We start from the raw sequence: 17,140 nt of genomic DNA, 5'->3' as shown, positions 1-17,140 counted from the left end.
AAAGATTTTTGATTCAATATCAACGACGACGTCCCGTCTGTTGTAGCCGTCGACCACACCCAAGCCGGTCAGCTTTCAGTATGGAAACCAAGGCTTGTGGCGATGAAAATATCCACTGAGAAAGTAAGAAATCCCCTGACTACTCAGGTTGAAACTTTCAAAAGACTAAATTTAATCGGGTGATAATCAATTTTACAACCGGATCTACTACTTCTTGAAAAACTCTGCACTTCCGCAATTAGTATGATATAAATTAGATTATAACTCAGGATTTCGTGGCGCAACGGTAGCGCGCCTGACTCCAGATCAGGAGGTTGCGTGTTCAAATCACGTCGAGATCAAAAAAGAAGTGTCACACGTAGAGTTATATTTTCATGGATAATTCTGCAGACTACTGTTTTAGTGACATTAATTAACATTTCATTGGAATCCATTTCTCTCAATACTCATGTATCCTTAACCTGGAAATGTTTTTGGCTGGTTTCTTCTTTTCAACAAATGTCGACTGTAGGTATAGGAGACTAAAGTTTTGGGAATGGGATAACATACAACAAAGTTAGTTTAGAAAAAAGGCGAATGTTTGCGTCTGAATGTCGATTACGACTACAGCTGGAACCAGTTTGAACCGATAACTATCTCGGGTTTCCAAAATGCAAACACAGAGTCTTACGATGGAAATCATTTTTACCCCTTTTCCTACAAATAGTTTTTTCGCAAATCGGTATTATCAAAGGAAATTTAACTAACATGCACAAAAACGGCACGAAAAAATAGAGTCCGCCGAAAAGAGATTGCTTCCAACACCACTACGTTCCGTCCGCACAGGTTGTGCGCAAGGATTTTATCCAACGAAACTTAAATGAGTAGATTCTACATGATGCATGATACAAAATGCATCGACCGGGAATCGAACCCGGGCCGCCCGCGTGGCAGGCGAGCATTCTACCACTGAACCATCGATGCTGGACCATGCTAAAGATTTTTGATTAAATATCAACGACGACGTCCCGTCTGTTGTAGCCGTCGACCACACCCAAGCCGGTCAGCTTTCAGTATGGAAACCAAGGCTTGTGGCGATGAAAATATCCACTGAGAAAGTAAGAAATCCCCTGACTACTCAGGTTGTAACTTTCAAAAGACTAAATTTAATCGGGTGATAATCAATTTTACAACCGGATCTACTACTTCTTGAAAAACTCTGCACTTCCGCAATTAGTATGATATAAATTAGATCATAACTCAGGATTTCGTGGCGCAACGGTAGCGCGCCTGACTCCAGATCAGGAGGTTGCGTGTTCAAATCACGTCGAGATCAAAAAAGAAGTGTCACACGTAGAGTTATATTTTCATGGATAATTCTGCAGACTTCTGTTTTAGTGACATTAATTAACATTTCATTGGAATCCATTTCTCTCAATACTCATGTATCCTTAACCTGGAAATGTTTTTGGCTGGTTTCTTCTTTTCAACAAATGTCGACTGTAGGTATAGGAGACTAAAGTTTTGGGAATGGGATAACATACAACAGCGTTAGTTTAGAAATAGGCGAATGTTTGCGTGTGAATGTCGATTACGACTACAGCTGGAACCAGTTTGAACCGATAACTATCTCGGGTTTCCAAAATGCAAAAACAGAGTCTTACGATGGAAATGATTTTTACCCCTTTTCCTACAAATAATTTTTTTTCGCAAATCGGTATTATCAAAGGAAATTTAACTAACATGCACAAAAACGGCACGAAAAAATAGAGTCCGCCGAAAAGAGATTGCTTCCATCACCACTACGTTCCGTCCGCACAGGCTGTGCGCAAGGATTTTATCCTACGAAACTTAAATGAGTAGATTCTACATGATGCATGATACAAAATGCATCGACCGGGAATCGAACCCGGGCCGCCCGCGTGGCAGGCGAGCATTCTACCACTGAACCATCGATGCTGGACCAAAATAAAGATTTTTGATCGAATATCAACGACGACGTCCCGTCTGTTGTAGCCGTCGACCACACCCAAGCCGGTCAGCTTTCAGTATGGAAACCAAGGCTTGTGGCGATGAAAATATCCACTGAGAAAGTAAGAAATCCCCTGACTACTCAGGTTGAAACTTTCAAAAGACTAAATTTAATCGGGTGATAATCAATTTTACAACCGGATCTACTACTTCTTGAAAAACTCTGCACTTCCGCAATTAGTATGATATAAATTAGATCGTAACTCAGGATTTCGTGGCGCAACGGTAGCGCGCCTGACTCGAGATCAGGAGGTTGCGTGTTCAAATCGCGTCGAGATCAAAAAAGAAGTGTCAAACGTAGAGTAACACGTAGAGTTATATTTTCATGAATAATTCTGCAGACTACTGTTTTAGTTACATTAATTAACATTTCATTGGAATCCATTTCTCTCAATACTCATGTATCCTTAACCTGGAAATGTTTTTGGCTGGTTTCTTCTTTTCAACAAATGTCGACTGTAGGTATAGGAGACTAAAGTTTTGGGAATGGGATAACATACAACAGCGTTAGTTTAGAAAAAGGCGAATGTTTGCGTCTGAATGTCGATTACGACTACAAATGGAACCAGTTTGAACCGATAACTATCTCGGGTTTCCAAAATGCAAACACAGAGTCTTACGATGGAAATCATTTTTACCCCTTTTCCTACAAATAGTTTTTTCGCAAATCGGTATTATCAAAGGAAATTTAACTAACATGCACAAAAACGGCACGAAAAAATAGAGTCCGCCGAAAAGAGATTGCTTCCATCACCACTACGTTCCTTCCGCACAGGTTGCGCGCAAGGATTTTATCCAACGAAACTTAAATGAGTAGATTCTACATGATGCATGATACAAAATGCATCGACCGGGAATCGAACCCGGGCCGCTCGCGTGGCAGGCGAGCATTCTACCACTGAACCATCGATGCTGGACCATGCTAAAGATTTTTGATTAAATATCAACGACGACGTCCCGTCTGTTGTAGCCGTCGACCACACCCAAGCCGGTCAGCTTTCAGTATGGAAACCAAGGCTTGTGGCGATGAAAATATCCACTGAGAAAGTAAGAAATCCCCTGACTACTCAGGCTGTAACTTTCAAAAGACTAAATTTAATCGGGTGATAATCAATTTTACAACCGGATCTACAACTTCTTGAAAAACTCTGCACTTCCGCAATTAGTATGATATAAATTAGATCATAACTCAGGATTTCGTGGCGCAACGGTAGCGCGCCTGACTCCAGATCAGGAGGTTGCGTGTTCAAATCACGTCGAGTTAAAAAAAGAAGTGTCACACGTAGAGTTATATTTTCATAGATAATTCTGCAGACTACTGTTTTAGTGACATTAATTAACATTTCATTGGAATCCATTTCTCTCAATACTCATGTATCCTTAACCTGGAAATGTTTTTGGCTGGTTTCTTCTTTTCAACAAATGTCGACTGTAGGTATAGGAGACTAAAGTTTTGGGAATGGGATAACATACAACAGCATTAGTTTAGAAAAAGGCGAATGTTTGCGTCTGAATGTCGATTACGACTACAGCTGGAACCAGTTTGAACCGATAACTATCTCGGGTTTCCAAAATGCAAACACAGAGTCTTACGATGGAAATCATTTTTACCCCTTTTCCTACAAATAGTTTTTTCGCAAATCGGTATTATCAAAGGAAATTTAACTAACATGCACAAAAACGGCACGAAAAAATAGAGTCCGCCGAAAAGAGATTGCTTCCATCACCACTACGTTCCGTCCGCACAGGTTGTGCGCAAGGATTTTATCCAACGAAACTTAAATGAGTAGATTCTACATGATGCATGATACAAAATGCATCGACCGGGAATCGAACCCGGGCCGCCCGCGTGGCAGGCGAGCATTCTACCACTGAACCATCGATGCTGTACTATACTAAAGATTTTTGATTCAATATTAACGACGACGTCCCGTCTGTTGTAGCCGTCGACCACACCCAAGCCGGTCAGCTTTCAGTATGGAAACCAAGGCTTGTGGCGATGAAAATATCCACTGAGAAAGTAAGAAATGCCCTGACTACTCAGGTTGAAACTTTCAAAAGACTAAATTTAATCGGGTGATAATCAATGTTACAACCGGATCTACTACTTCTTGAAAAACTCTGCACTTCCGCAATTAGTATGATATAAATTAGATCATAACTCAGGATTTCGTGGCGCAACGGTAGCGCGCCTGACTCCAGATCAGGAGGTTGCGTGTTCAAATCATGTCGAGTTAAAAAAAAAGAAGTGTCACACGTAGAGTTATATTTTCATAGATAATTCTGCAGACTACTGTTTTAGTGACATTAATTAACATTTCATTGGAATCCATTTCTCTCAATACTCATGTATCCTTAACCTGGAAATGTTTTTGGCTGGTTTCTTCTTTTCAACAAATGTCGACTGTAGGTATAGGAGACTAAAGTTTTGGGAATGGGATAACATACAACAGCATTAGTTTAGAAAAAGGCGAATGTTTGCGTCTGAATGTCGATTACGACTACAGCTGGAACCAGTTTGAACCGATAACTATCTCGGGTTTCCAAAATGCAAACACAGAGTCTTACGATGGAAATCATTTTTACCCCTTTTCCTACAAATAGTTATTTCGCAAATCGGTATTATCAAAGGAAATTTAACTAACATGCACAAAAACGGCACGAAAAAATAGAGTCCGCCGAAAAGAGATTGCTTCCATCACCACTACGTTCCTTCCGCACAGGTTGCGCGCAAGGATTTTATCCAACGAAACTTAAATGAGTAGATTCTACATGATGCATGATACAAAATGCATCGACCGGGAATCGAACCCGGGCCGCTCGCGTGGCAGGCGAGCATTCTACCACTGAACCATCGATGCTGGACCATGCTAAAGATTTTTGATTAAATATCAACGACGACGTCCCGTCTGTTGTAGCCGTCGACCACACCCAAGCCGGTCAGCTTTCAGTATGGAAACCAAGGCTTGTGGCGATGAAAATATCCACTGAGAAAGTAAGAAATCCCCTGACTACTCAGGCTGTAACTTTCAAAAGACTAAATTTAATCGGGTGATAATCAATTTTACAACCGGATCTACAACTTCTTGAAAAACTCTGCACTTCCGCAATTAGTATGATATAAATTAGATCATAACTCAGGATTTCGTGGCGCAACGGTAGCGCGCCTGACTCCAGATCAGGAGGTTGCGTGTTCAAATCACGTCGAGTTAAAAAAAGAAGTGTCACACGTAGAGTTATATTTTCATAGATAATTCTGCAGACTACTGTTTTAGTGACATTAATTAACATTTCATTGGAATCCATTTCTCTCAATACTCATGTATCCTTAACCTGGAAATGTTTTTGGCTGGTTTCTTCTTTTCAACAAATGTCGACTGTAGGTATAGGAGACTAAAGTTTTGGGAATGGGATAACATACAACAGCATTAGTTTAGAAAAAGGCGAATGTTTGAGTCTGAATGTCGATTACGACTACAGCTGGAACCAGTTTGAACCGATAACTATCTCGGGTTTCCAAAATGCAAACACAGAGTCTTACGATGGAAATCATTTTTACCCCTTTTCCTACAAATAGTTTTTTCGCAAATCGGTATTATCAAAGGAAATTTAACTAACATGCACAAAAACGGCACGAAAAAATAGAGTCCGCCGAAAAGAGATTGCTTCCATCACCACTACGTTCCGTCCGCACAGGTTGTGCGCAAGGATTTTATCCAACGAAACTTAAATGAGTAGATTCTACATGATGCATGATACAAAATGCATCGACCGGGAATCGAACCCGGGCCGCCCGCGTGGCAGGCGAGCATTCTACCACTGAACCATCGATGCTGTACTATACTAAAGATTTTTGATTCAATATCAACGACGACGTCCCGTCTGTTGTAGCCGTCGACCACACCCAAGCCGGTCAGCTTTCAGTATGGAAACCAAGGCTTGTGGCGATGAAAATATCCACTGAGAAAGTAAGAAATGCCCTGACTACTCAGGTTGAAACTTTCAAAAGACTAAATTTAATCGGGTGATAATCAATGTTACAACCGGATCTACTACTTCTTGAAAAACTCTGCACTTCCGCAATTAGTATGATATAAATTATATCATATCTCAGGATTTCGTGGCGCAACGGTAGCGCGCCTGACTCCAGATCATGAGGTTTCGTGTTCAAATCGCGTCGAGATCAAAAAAGAAGTGTCAAACGTAGAGTAACACGTAGAGTTATATTTTCATGGATAATTCTGCAGACTACTGTTTTAGTTACATTAATTAACATTTCATTGGAATCCATTTCTCTCAATACTCATGTATCCTTAACCTGGAAATGTTTTTGGCTGGTTTCTTCTTTTCAACAAATGTCGACTGTAGGTATAGGAGACTAAAGTTTTGGGAATGGGATAACATACAACAGCGTTAGTTTAGAAAAAGGCGAATGTTTGCGTCTGAATGTCGATTACGACTACAGCTGGAACCAGTTTGAACCGATAACTATCTCGGGTTTCCAAAATGCAAACACAGAGTCTTACGATGGAAATCATTTTTACCCCTTTTCCTACAAATAGTTTTTTCGCAAATCGGTATTATCAAAGGAAATTTAACTAACATGCACAAAAACGGCACGAAAAAATAGAGTCCGCCGAAAAGAGATTGCTTCCATCACCACTACGTTCCTTCCGCACAGGTTGCGCGCAAGGATTTTATCCAACGAAACTTAAATGAGTAGATTCTACATGATGCATGATACAAAATGCATCGACCGGGAATCGAACCCGGGCCGCTCGCGTGGCAGGCGAGCATTCTACCACTGAACCATCGATGCTGGACCATGCTAAAGATTTTTGATTAAATATCAACGACGACGTCCCGTCTGTTGTAGCCGTCGACCACACCCAAGCCGGTCAGCTTTCAGTATGGAAACCAAGGCTTGTGGCGATGAAAATATCCACTGAGAAAGTAAGAAATCCCCTGACTACTCAGGCTGTAACTTTCAAAAGACTAAATTTAATCGGGTGATAATCAATTTTACAACCGGATCTACAACTTCTTGAAAAACTCTGCACTTCCGCAATTAGTATGATATAAATTAGATCATAACTCAGGATTTCGTGGCGCAACGGTAGCGCGCCTGACTCCAGATCAGGAGGTTGCGTGTTCAAATCACGTCGAGTTAAAAAAAGAAGTGTCACACGTAGAGTTATATTTTCATAGATAATTCTGCAGACTACTGTTTTAGTGACATTAATTAACATTTCATTGGAATCCATTTCTCTCAATACTCATGTATCCTTAACCTGGAAATGTTTTTGGCTGGTTTCTTCTTTTCAACAAATGTCGACTGTAGGTATAGGAGACTAAAGTTTTGGGAATGGGATAACATACAACAGCATTAGTTTAGAAAAAGGCGAATGTTTGCGTCTGAATGTCGATTACGACTACAGCTGGAACCAGTTTGAACCGATAACTATCTCGGGTTTCCAAAATGCAAACACAGAGTCTTACGATGGAAATCATTTTTACCCCTTTTCCTACAAATAGTTTTTTCGCAAATCGGTATTATCAAAGGAAATTTAACTAACATGCACAAAAACGGCACGAAAAAATAGAGTCCGCCGAAAAGAGATTGCTTCCATCACCACTACGTTCCGTCCGCACAGGTTGTGCGCAAGGATTTTATCCAACGAAACTTAAATGAGTAGATTCTACATGATGCATGATACAAAATGCATCGACCGGGAATCGAACCCGGGCCGCCCGCGTGGCAGGCGAGCATTCTACCACTGAACCATCGATGCTGTACTATACTAAAGATTTTTGATTCAATATCAACGACGACGTCCCGTCTGTTGTAGCCGTCGACCACACCCAAGCCGGTCAGCTTTCAGTATGGAAACCAAGGCTTGTGGCGATGAAAATATCCACTGAGAAAGTAAGAAATGCCCTGACTACTCAGGTTGAAACTTTCAAAAGACTAAATTTAATCGGGTGATAATCAATGTTACAACCGGATCTACTACTTCTTGAAAAACTCTGCACTTCCGCAATTAGTATGATATAAATTAGATCATAACTCAGGATTTCGTGGCGCAACGGTAGCGCGCCTGACTCCAGATCAGGAGGTTGCGTGTTCAAATCATGTCGAGTTAAAAAAAAAGAAGTGTCACACGTAGAGTTATATTTTCATAGATAATTCTGCAGACTACTGTTTTAGTGACATTAATTAACATTTCATTGGAATCCATTTCTCTCAATACTCATGTATCCTTAACCTGGAAATGTTTTTGGCTGGTTTCTTCTTTTCAACAAATGTCGACTGTAGGTATAGGAGACTAAAGTTTTGGGAATGGGATAACATACAACAGCGTTAGTTTAGAAAAAGGCGAATGTTTGCGTCTGAATGTCGATTACGACTACAGCTGGAACCAGTTTGAACCGATAACTATCTCGGGTTTCCAAAATGCAAACACAGAGTCTTACGATGGAAATCATTTTTACCCCTTTTCCTACAAATAGTTTTTTCGCAAATCGGTATTATCAAAGGAAATTTAACTAACATGCACAAAAACGGCACGAAAAAATAGAGTCCGCCGAAAAGAGATTGCTTCCATCACCACTACGTTCCTTCCGCACAGGTTGCGCGCAAGGATTTTATCCAACGAAACTTAAATGAGTAGATTCTACATGATGCATGATACAAAATGCATCGACCGGGAATCGAACCCGGGCCGCTCGCGTGGCGGGCGAGCATTCTACCACTGAACCATCGATGCTGGACCATGCTAAAGATTTTTGATTAAATATCAACGACGACGTCCCGTCTGTTGTAGCCGTCGACCACACCCAAGCCGGTCAGCTTTCAGTATGGAAACCAAGGCTTGTGGCGATGAAAATATCCACTGAGAAAGTAAGAAATCCCCTGACTACTCAGGCTGTAACTTTCAAAAGACTAAATTTAATCGGGTGATAATCAATTTTACAACCGGATCTACAACTTCTTGAAAAACTCTGCACTTCCGCAATTAGTATGATATAAATTAGATCATAACTCAGGATTTCGTGGCGCAACGGTAGCGCGCCTGACTCCAGATCAGGAGGTTGCGTGTTCAAATCACGTCGAGTTAAAAAAAGAAGTGTCACACGTAGAGTTATATTTTCATAGATAATTCTGCAGACTACTGTTTTAGTGACATTAATTAACATTTCATTGGAATCCATTTCTCTCAATACTCATGTATCCTTAACCTGGAAATGTTTTTGGCTGGTTTCTTCTTTTCAACAAATGTCGACTGTAGGTATAGGAGACTAAAGTTTTGGGAATGGGATAACATACAACAGCATTAGTTTAGAAAAAGGCGAATGTTTGCGTCTGAATGTCGATTACGACTACAGCTGGAACCAGTTTGAACCGATAACTATCTCGGGTTTCCAAAATGCAAACACAGAGTCTTACGATGGAAATCATTTTTACCCCTTTTCCTACAAATAGTTTTTTCGCAAATCGGTATTATCAAAGGAAATTTAACTAACATGCACAAAAACGGCACGAAAAAATAGAGTCCGCCGAAAAGAGATTGCTTCCATCACCACTACGTTCCGTCCGCACAGGTTGTGCGCAAGGATTTTATCCAACGAAACTTAAATGAGTAGATTCTACATGATGCATGATACAAAATGCATCGACCGGGAACCGAACCCGGGCCGCCCGCGTGGCAGGCGAGCATTCTACCATTGAACCATCAATGCTGTACTATACTAAAGATTTTTGATTCAATATCAACGACGACGTCCCGTCTGTTGTAGCCGTCGACCACACCCAAGCCGGTCAGCTTTCAGTATGGAAACCAAGGCTTGTGGCGATGAAAATATCCACTGAGAAAGTAAGAAATGCCCTGACTACTCAGGTTGAAACTTTCAAAAGACTAAATTTAATCGGGTGATAATCAATGTTACAACCGGATCTACTACTTCTTGAAAAACTCTGCACTTCCGCAATTAGTATGATATAAATTAGACCATAACTCAGGATTTCGTGGCGCAACGGTAGCGCGCCTGACTCGAGATCAGGAGGTTGCGTGTTCAAATCGCGTCGAGATAAAAAAAGAAGTGTCAAACGTAGAGTAACACGTAGAGTTATATTTTCATGGATAATTCTGCAGACTACTGTTTTAGTGACATTAATTAACATTTCATTGGAATCCATTTCTCTCAATACTCATGTATCCTTAACCTGGAAATGTTTTTGGCTGGTTTCTTCTTTTCAACAAATGTCGACTGTAGGTATAGGAGACTAAAGTTTTGGGAATGGGATAACATACAACAGCGTTAGTTTAGAAAAAGGCGAATGTTTGCGTCTGAATGTCGATTACGACTACAGCTGGAACCAGTTTGAACCGATAACTATCTCGGGTTTCCAAAATGCAAACACAGAGTCTTACGATGGAAATCATTTTTACCCCTTTTCCTACAAATAGTTTTTTCGCAAATCGGTATTATCAAAGGAAATTTAACTAACATGCACAAAAACGGCACGAAAAATAGAGTCCGCCGAAAAGAGATTGCTTCCATCACCACTACGTTCCTTCCGCACAGGTTGCGCGCAAGGATTTTATCCAACGAAACTTAAATGAGTAGATTCTACATGATGCATGATACAAAATGCATCGACCGGGAATCGAACCCGGGCCGCTCGCGTGGCAGGCGAGCATTCTACCACTGAACCATCGATGCTGGACCATGCTAAAGATTTTTGATTAAATATCAACGACGACGTCCCGTCTGTTGTAGCCGTCGACCACACCCAAGCCGGTCAGCTTTCAGTATGGAAACCAAGGCTTGTGGCGATGAAAATATCCACTGAGAAAGTAAGAAATCCCCTGACTACTCAGGCTGTAACTTTCAAAAGACTAAATTTAATCGGGTGATAATCAATTTTACAACCGGATCTACAACTTCTTGAAAAACTCTGCACTTCCGCAATTAGTATGATATAAATTAGATCATAACTCAGGATTTCGTGGCGCAACGGTAGCGCGCCTGACTCCAGATCAGGAGGTTGCGTGTTCAAATCACGTCGAGTTAAAAAAAGAAGTGTCACACGTAGAGTTATATTTTCATAGATAATTCTGCAGACTACTGTTTTAGTGACATTAATTAACATTTCATTGGAATCCATTTCTCTCAATACTCATGTATCCTTAACCTGGAAATGTTTTTGGCTGGTTTCTTCTTTTCAACAAATGTCGACTGTAGGTATAGGAGACTAAAGTTTTGGGAATGGGATAACATACAACAGCATTAGTTTAGAAAAAGGCGAATGTTTGCGTCTGAATGTCGATTACGACTACAGCTGGAACCAGTTTGAACCGATAACTATCTCGGGTTTCCAAAATGCAAACACAGAGTCTTACGATGGAAATCATTTTTACCCCTTTTCCTACAAATAGTTTTTTCGCAAATCGGTATTATCAAAGGAAATTTAACTAACATGCACAAAAACGGCACGAAAAAATAGAGTCCGCCGAAAAGAGATTGCTTCCATCACCACTACGTTCCGTCCGCACAGGTTGTGCGCAAGGATTTTATCCAACGAAACTTAAATGAGTAGATTCTACATGATGCATGATACAAAATGCATCGACCGGGAATCGAACCCGGGCCGCCCGCGTGGCAGGCGAGCATTCTACCACTGAACCATCGATGCTGTACTATACTAAAGATTTTTGATTCAATATCAACGACGACGTCCCGTCTGTTGTAGCCGTCGACCACACCCAAGCCGGTCAGCTTTCAGTATGGAAACCAAGGCTTGTGGCGATGAAAATATCCACTGAGAAAGTAAGAAATGCCCTGACTACTCAGGTTGAAACTTTCAAAAGACTAAATTTAATCGGGTGATAATCAATGTTACAACCGGATCTACTACTTCTTGAAAAACTCTGCACTTCCGCAATTAGTATGATATAAATTAGATCATAACTCAGGATTTCGTGGCGCAACGGTAGCGCGCCTGACTCCAGATCAGGAGGTTGCGTGTTCAAATCATGTCGAGTTAAAAAAAAAGAAGTGTCACACGTAGAGTTATATTTTCATAGATAATTCTGCAGACTACTGTTTTAGTGACATTAATTAACATTTCATTGGAATCCATTTCTCTCAATACTCATGTATCCTTAACCTGGAAATGTTTTTGGCTGGTTTCTTCTTTTCAACAAATGTCGACTGTAGGTATAGGAGACTAAAGTTTTGGGAATGGGATAACATACAACAGCGTTAGTTTAGAAAAAGGCGAATGTTTGCGTCTGAATGTCGATTACGACTACAGCTGGAACCAGTTTGAACCGATAACTATCTCGGGTTTCCAAAATGCAAACACAGAGTCTTACGATGGAAATCATTTTTACCCCTTTTCCTACAAATAGTTTTTTCGCAAATCGGTATTATCAAAGGAAATTTAACTAACATGCACAAAAACGGCACGAAAAAATAGAGTCCGCCGAAAAGAGATTGCTTCCATCACCACTACGTTCCTTCCGCACAGGTTGCGCGCAAGGATTTTATCCAACGAAACTTAAATGAGTAGATTCTACATGATGCATGATACAAAATGCATCGACCGGGAATCGAACCCGGGCCGCTCGCGTGGCGGGCGAGCATTCTACCACTGAACCATCGATGCTGGACCATGCTAAAGATTTTTGATTAAATATCAACGACGACGTCCCGTCTGTTGTAGCCGTCGACCACACCCAAGCCGGTCAGCTTTCAGTATGGAAACCAAGGCTTGTGGCGATGAAAATATCCACTGAGAAAGTAAGAAATCCCCTGACTACTCAGGCTGTAACTTTCAAAAGACTAAATTTAATCGGGTGATAATCAATTTTACAACCGGATCTACAACTTCTTGAAAAACTCTGCACTTCCGCAATTAGTATGATATAAATTAGATCATAACTCAGGATTTCGTGGCGCAACGGTAGCGCGCCTGACTCCAGATCAGGAGGTTGCGTGTTCAAATCACGTCGAGTTAAAAAAAGAAGTGTCACACGTAGAGTTATATTTTCATAGATAATTCTGCAGACTACTGTTTTAGTGACATTAATTAACATTTCATTGGAATCCATTTCTCTCAATACTCATGTATCCTTAACCTGGAAATGTTTTTGGCTGGTTTCTTCTTTTCAACAAATGTCGACTGTAGGTATAGGAGACTAAAGTTTTGGGAATGGGATAACATACAACAGCATTAGTTTAGAAAAAGGCGAATGTTTGCGTCTGAATGTCGATTACGACTACAGCTGGAACCAGTTTGAACCGATAACTATCTCGGGTTTCCAAAATGCAAACACAGAGTCTTACGATGGAAATCATTTTTACCCCTTTTCCTACAAATAGTTTTTTCGCAAATCGGTATTATCAAAGGAAATTTAACTAACATGCACAAAAACGGCACGAAAAAATAGAGTCCGCCGAAAAGAGATTGCTTCCATCACCACTACGTTCCGTCCGCACAGGTTGTGCGCAAGGATTTTATCCAACGAAACTTAAATGAGTAGATTCTACATGATGCATGATACAAAATGCATCGACCGGGAACCGAACCCGGGCCGCCCGCGTGGCAGGCGAGCATTCTACCATTGAACCATCAATGCTGTACTATACTAAAGATTTTTGATTCAATATCAACGACGACGTCCCGTCTGTTGTAGCCGTCGACCACACCCAAGCCGGTCAGCTTTCAGTATGGAAACCAAGGCTTGTGGCGATGAAAATATCCACTGAGAAAGTAAGAAATGCCCTGACTACTCAGGTTGAAACTTTCAAAAGACTAAATTTAATCGGGTGATAATCAATGTTACAACCGGATCTACTACTTCTTGAAAAACTCTGCACTTCCGCAATTAGTATGATATAAATTAGATTATAACTCAGGATTTCGTGGCGCAACGGTAGCGAGCCTGACTCCAGATCAGGAGGTTGCGTGTTCAAATCGCGTCGAGATCAAAAATGAAGTGTCAAACGTAGAGTAACACGTAGAGTTATATTTTCATGGATAGTTCTGCAGACTACTGTTTTAGTGACATTAATTAACATTTCATTGGAATCCATTTCTCTCAATACTCATGTATCCTTAACCTGGAAATGTTTTTGGCTGGTTTCTTCTTTTCAACAAATGTCGACTGTAGGTATAGGAGACTAAAGTTTTGGGAATGGGATAACATACAACAGCGTTAGTTTAGAAAAAGGCGAATGTTTGCGTCTGAATGTCGATTACGACTACAGCTGGAACCAGTTTGAACCGATAACTATCTCGGGTTTCCAAAATGCAAACACAGAGTCTTACGATGGAAATCATTTTTACCCCTTTTCCTACAAATAGTTTTTTCGCAAATCGGTATTATCAAAGGAAATTTAACTAACATGCACAAAAACGGCACGAAAAAATAGAGTCCGCCGAAAAGAGATTGCTTCCATCACCACTACGTTCCTTCCGCACAGGTTGCGCGCAAGGATTTTATCCAACGAAACTTAAATGAGTAGATTCTACATGATGCATGATACAAAATGCATCGACCGGGAATCGAACCCGGGCCGCTCGCGTGGCAGGCGAGCATTCTACCACTGAACCATCGATGCTGGACCATGCTAAAGATTTTTGATTAAATATCAACGACGACGTCCCGTCTGTTGTAGCCGTCGACCACACCCAAGCCGGTCAGCTTTCAGTATGGAAACCAAGGCTTGTGGCGATGAAAATATCCACTGAGAAAGTAAGAAATCCCCTGACTACTCAGGCTGTAACTTTCAAAAGACTAAATTTAATCGGGTGATAATCAATTTTACAACCGGATCTACAACTTCTTGAAAAACTCTGCACTTCCGCAATTAGTATGATATAAATTAGATCATAACTCAGGATTTCGTGGCGCAACGGTAGCGCGCCTGACTCCAGATCAGGAGGTTGCGTGTTCAAATCACGTCGAGTTAAAAAAAGAAGTGTCACACGTAGAGTTATATTTTCATAGATAATTCTGCAGACTACTGTTTTAGTGACATTAATTAACATTTCATTGGAATCCATTTCTCTCAATACTCATGTATCCTTAACCTGGAAATGTTTTTGGCTGGTTTCTTCTTTTCAACAAATGTCGACTGTAGGTATAGGAGACTAAAGTTTTGGGAATGGGATAACATACAACAGCATTAGTTTAGAAAAAGGCGAATGTTTGCGTCTGAATGTCGATTACGACTACAGCTGGAACCAGTTTGAACCGATAACTATCTCGGGTTTCCAAAATGCAAACACAGAGTCTTACGATGGAAATCATTTTTACCCCTTTTCCTACAAATAGTTTTTTCGCAAATCGGTATTATCAAAGGAAATTTAACTAACATGCACAAAAACGGCACGAAAAAATAGAGTCCGCCGAAAAGAGATTGCTTCCATCACCACTACGTTCCGTCCGCACAGGTTGTGCGCAAGGATTTTATCCAACGAAACTTAAATGAGTAGATTCTACATGATGCATGATACAAAATGCATCGACCGGGAATCGAACCCGGGCCGCCCGCGTGGCAGGCGAGCATTCTACCACTGAACCATCGATGCTGTACTATACTAAAGATTTTTGATTAAATATCAACGACGACGTCCCGTCTGTTGTAGCCGTCGACCACACCCAAGCCGGTCAGCTTTCAGTATGGAAACCAAGGCTTGTGGCGATGAAAATATCCACTGAGAAAGTAAGAAATGCCCTGACTACTCAGGTTGAAACTTTCAAAAGACTAAATTTAATCGGGTGATAATCAATGTTACAACCGGATCTACTACTTCTTGAAAAACTCTGCACTTCCGCAATTAGTATGATATAAATTAGATTATAACTCAGGATTTCGTGGCGCAACGGTAGCGCGCCTGACTCGAGATCAGGAGGTTGCGTGTTCAAATCGCGTCGAGATCAAAAAAGAAGTGTCAAACGTAGAGTAACACGTAGAGTTATATTTTCATGGATAATTCTGCAGACTACTGTTTTAGTGACATTAATTAACATTTCATTGGAATCCATTTCTCTCAATACTCATGTATCCTTAACCTGGAAATGTTTTTGGCTGGTTTCTTCTTTTCAACAAATGTCGACTGTAGGTATAGGAGACTAAAGTTTTGGGAATGGGATAACATACAACAGCGTTAGTTTAGAAAAAGGCGAATGTTTGCGTCTGAATGTCGATTACGACTACAGCTGGAACCAGTTTGAACCGATAACTATCTCGGGTTTCCAAAATGCAAACACAGAGTCTTACGATGGAAATCATTTTTACCCCTTTTCCTACAAATAGTTTTTTCGCAAATCGGTATTATCAAAGGAAATTTAACTAACATTTAACTAAGATTTTTGATTAAATATCAACGACGACGTCCCGTCTGTTGTAGCCGTCGACCACACCCAAGCCGGTCAGCTTTCAGTATGGAAACCAAGGCTTGTGGCGATGAAAATATCCACTGAGAAAGTAAGAAATCCCCTGACTACTCAGGTTGAAACTTTCAAAAGACTAAATTTAATCGGGTGATAATCAATTTTACAACCGGATCTACTACTTCTTGAAAAACTCTGCACTTCCGCAATTAGTATGATATAAATTAGATTATAACTCAGGATTTCGTGGCGCAACGGTAGCGAGCCTGACTCCAGATCAGAAGGTTGCGTGTTCTAATCACGTCGAGATAAAAAAAGAAGTGTCACACGTAGAGTTATATTTTCATGGATAATTCTGCAGACTACTGTTTTAGTGACATTAATTAACATTTCATTGGAATCCATTTCTCTCAATACTCATGTATCCTTAACCTGGAAATGTTTTTGGCTGGTTTCTTCTTTTCAACAAATGTCGACTGTAGGTATAGGAGACTAAAGTTTTGGGAATGGGATAACATACAACAGCTTTAGTTTAGAAAAAAGGCGAATGTTTGCGTCTGAATGTCGATTACGACTACAGCTGGAACCAGTTTGAACCGATAACTATCTCGGGTTTCCAAAATGCAAACACAGAGTCTTACGATGGAAATCATTTTTACCCCTTTTCCTACAAATAGTTTTTTTCGCAAATCGGTATTATCAAAGGAAATTTAACTAACATG

At 40.6% G+C, this 17,140-nt stretch overlaps 28 non-coding genes across 28 annotated transcripts; 14 read left to right on the top strand and 14 right to left on the bottom strand.

Annotated features, from left to right (window-relative positions):
• The first annotated feature begins 269 nt into the window (after positions 1–269).
• On the top strand, positions 270–341 carry Trnaw-cca. Its single transcript has one exon. It is a non-coding gene; the product is annotated as a tRNA-Trp (tRNA).
• A 551-nt stretch (positions 342–892) lies between these two features.
• On the bottom strand, positions 893–963 carry Trnag-gcc. Its single transcript has one exon. It is a non-coding gene; the product is annotated as a tRNA-Gly (tRNA).
• A 280-nt stretch (positions 964–1,243) lies between these two features.
• On the top strand, positions 1,244–1,315 carry Trnaw-cca. Its single transcript has one exon. It is a non-coding gene; the product is annotated as a tRNA-Trp (tRNA).
• Positions 1,316–1,867: 552 nt separating this feature from the next.
• On the bottom strand, positions 1,868–1,938 carry Trnag-gcc. Its single transcript has one exon. It is a non-coding gene; the product is annotated as a tRNA-Gly (tRNA).
• A 280-nt stretch (positions 1,939–2,218) lies between these two features.
• On the top strand, positions 2,219–2,290 carry Trnas-cga. The gene has a single exon. It is a non-coding gene; the product is annotated as a tRNA-Ser (tRNA).
• Positions 2,291–2,852: 562 nt separating this feature from the next.
• On the bottom strand, positions 2,853–2,923 carry Trnag-gcc. The gene has a single exon. It is a non-coding gene; the product is annotated as a tRNA-Gly (tRNA).
• Positions 2,924–3,195: 272 nt separating this feature from the next.
• On the top strand, positions 3,196–3,275 carry Trnaw-cca. Its single transcript has one exon. It is a non-coding gene; the product is annotated as a tRNA-Trp (tRNA).
• Positions 3,276–3,825: 550 nt separating this feature from the next.
• On the bottom strand, positions 3,826–3,896 carry Trnag-gcc. Its single transcript has one exon. It is a non-coding gene; the product is annotated as a tRNA-Gly (tRNA).
• A 904-nt stretch (positions 3,897–4,800) lies between these two features.
• Positions 4,801–4,871, bottom strand: Trnag-gcc. Its single transcript has one exon. It is a non-coding gene; the product is annotated as a tRNA-Gly (tRNA).
• Positions 4,872–5,143: 272 nt separating this feature from the next.
• Trnaw-cca lies at positions 5,144–5,223 on the top strand. The gene has a single exon. It is a non-coding gene; the product is annotated as a tRNA-Trp (tRNA).
• Positions 5,224–5,773: 550 nt separating this feature from the next.
• Positions 5,774–5,844, bottom strand: Trnag-gcc. The gene has a single exon. It is a non-coding gene; the product is annotated as a tRNA-Gly (tRNA).
• A 280-nt stretch (positions 5,845–6,124) lies between these two features.
• Positions 6,125–6,196, top strand: Trnaw-cca. Its single transcript has one exon. It is a non-coding gene; the product is annotated as a tRNA-Trp (tRNA).
• A 562-nt stretch (positions 6,197–6,758) lies between these two features.
• On the bottom strand, positions 6,759–6,829 carry Trnag-gcc. Its single transcript has one exon. It is a non-coding gene; the product is annotated as a tRNA-Gly (tRNA).
• A 272-nt stretch (positions 6,830–7,101) lies between these two features.
• On the top strand, positions 7,102–7,181 carry Trnaw-cca. The gene has a single exon. It is a non-coding gene; the product is annotated as a tRNA-Trp (tRNA).
• A 550-nt stretch (positions 7,182–7,731) lies between these two features.
• Trnag-gcc lies at positions 7,732–7,802 on the bottom strand. Its single transcript has one exon. It is a non-coding gene; the product is annotated as a tRNA-Gly (tRNA).
• Positions 7,803–8,706: 904 nt separating this feature from the next.
• Trnag-gcc lies at positions 8,707–8,777 on the bottom strand. The gene has a single exon. It is a non-coding gene; the product is annotated as a tRNA-Gly (tRNA).
• A 272-nt stretch (positions 8,778–9,049) lies between these two features.
• Trnaw-cca lies at positions 9,050–9,129 on the top strand. The gene has a single exon. It is a non-coding gene; the product is annotated as a tRNA-Trp (tRNA).
• Positions 9,130–10,030: 901 nt separating this feature from the next.
• Positions 10,031–10,102, top strand: Trnas-cga. Its single transcript has one exon. It is a non-coding gene; the product is annotated as a tRNA-Ser (tRNA).
• A 561-nt stretch (positions 10,103–10,663) lies between these two features.
• Trnag-gcc lies at positions 10,664–10,734 on the bottom strand. Its single transcript has one exon. It is a non-coding gene; the product is annotated as a tRNA-Gly (tRNA).
• Positions 10,735–11,006: 272 nt separating this feature from the next.
• On the top strand, positions 11,007–11,086 carry Trnaw-cca. The gene has a single exon. It is a non-coding gene; the product is annotated as a tRNA-Trp (tRNA).
• Positions 11,087–11,636: 550 nt separating this feature from the next.
• On the bottom strand, positions 11,637–11,707 carry Trnag-gcc. Its single transcript has one exon. It is a non-coding gene; the product is annotated as a tRNA-Gly (tRNA).
• A 904-nt stretch (positions 11,708–12,611) lies between these two features.
• On the bottom strand, positions 12,612–12,682 carry Trnag-gcc. The gene has a single exon. It is a non-coding gene; the product is annotated as a tRNA-Gly (tRNA).
• Positions 12,683–12,954: 272 nt separating this feature from the next.
• Positions 12,955–13,034, top strand: Trnaw-cca. The gene has a single exon. It is a non-coding gene; the product is annotated as a tRNA-Trp (tRNA).
• A 901-nt stretch (positions 13,035–13,935) lies between these two features.
• Positions 13,936–14,007, top strand: Trnaw-cca. Its single transcript has one exon. It is a non-coding gene; the product is annotated as a tRNA-Trp (tRNA).
• A 562-nt stretch (positions 14,008–14,569) lies between these two features.
• On the bottom strand, positions 14,570–14,640 carry Trnag-gcc. The gene has a single exon. It is a non-coding gene; the product is annotated as a tRNA-Gly (tRNA).
• Positions 14,641–14,912: 272 nt separating this feature from the next.
• Trnaw-cca lies at positions 14,913–14,992 on the top strand. The gene has a single exon. It is a non-coding gene; the product is annotated as a tRNA-Trp (tRNA).
• A 550-nt stretch (positions 14,993–15,542) lies between these two features.
• On the bottom strand, positions 15,543–15,613 carry Trnag-gcc. Its single transcript has one exon. It is a non-coding gene; the product is annotated as a tRNA-Gly (tRNA).
• Positions 15,614–15,893: 280 nt separating this feature from the next.
• On the top strand, positions 15,894–15,965 carry Trnas-cga. Its single transcript has one exon. It is a non-coding gene; the product is annotated as a tRNA-Ser (tRNA).
• The last annotated feature ends 1,175 nt before the right edge of the window (positions 15,966–17,140 follow it).

The sequence above is a fragment of the Daphnia pulicaria genome, chromosome 4 (assembly GCF_021234035.1).
Source record: "Daphnia pulicaria isolate SC F1-1A chromosome 4, SC_F0-13Bv2, whole genome shotgun sequence".
Lineage (NCBI taxonomy): Eukaryota > Metazoa > Arthropoda > Branchiopoda > Diplostraca > Daphniidae > Daphnia > Daphnia pulicaria.
Note: the sequence above shows the minus strand (reverse complement) of the source record. Positions and strands in the feature narration are given on the sequence as shown.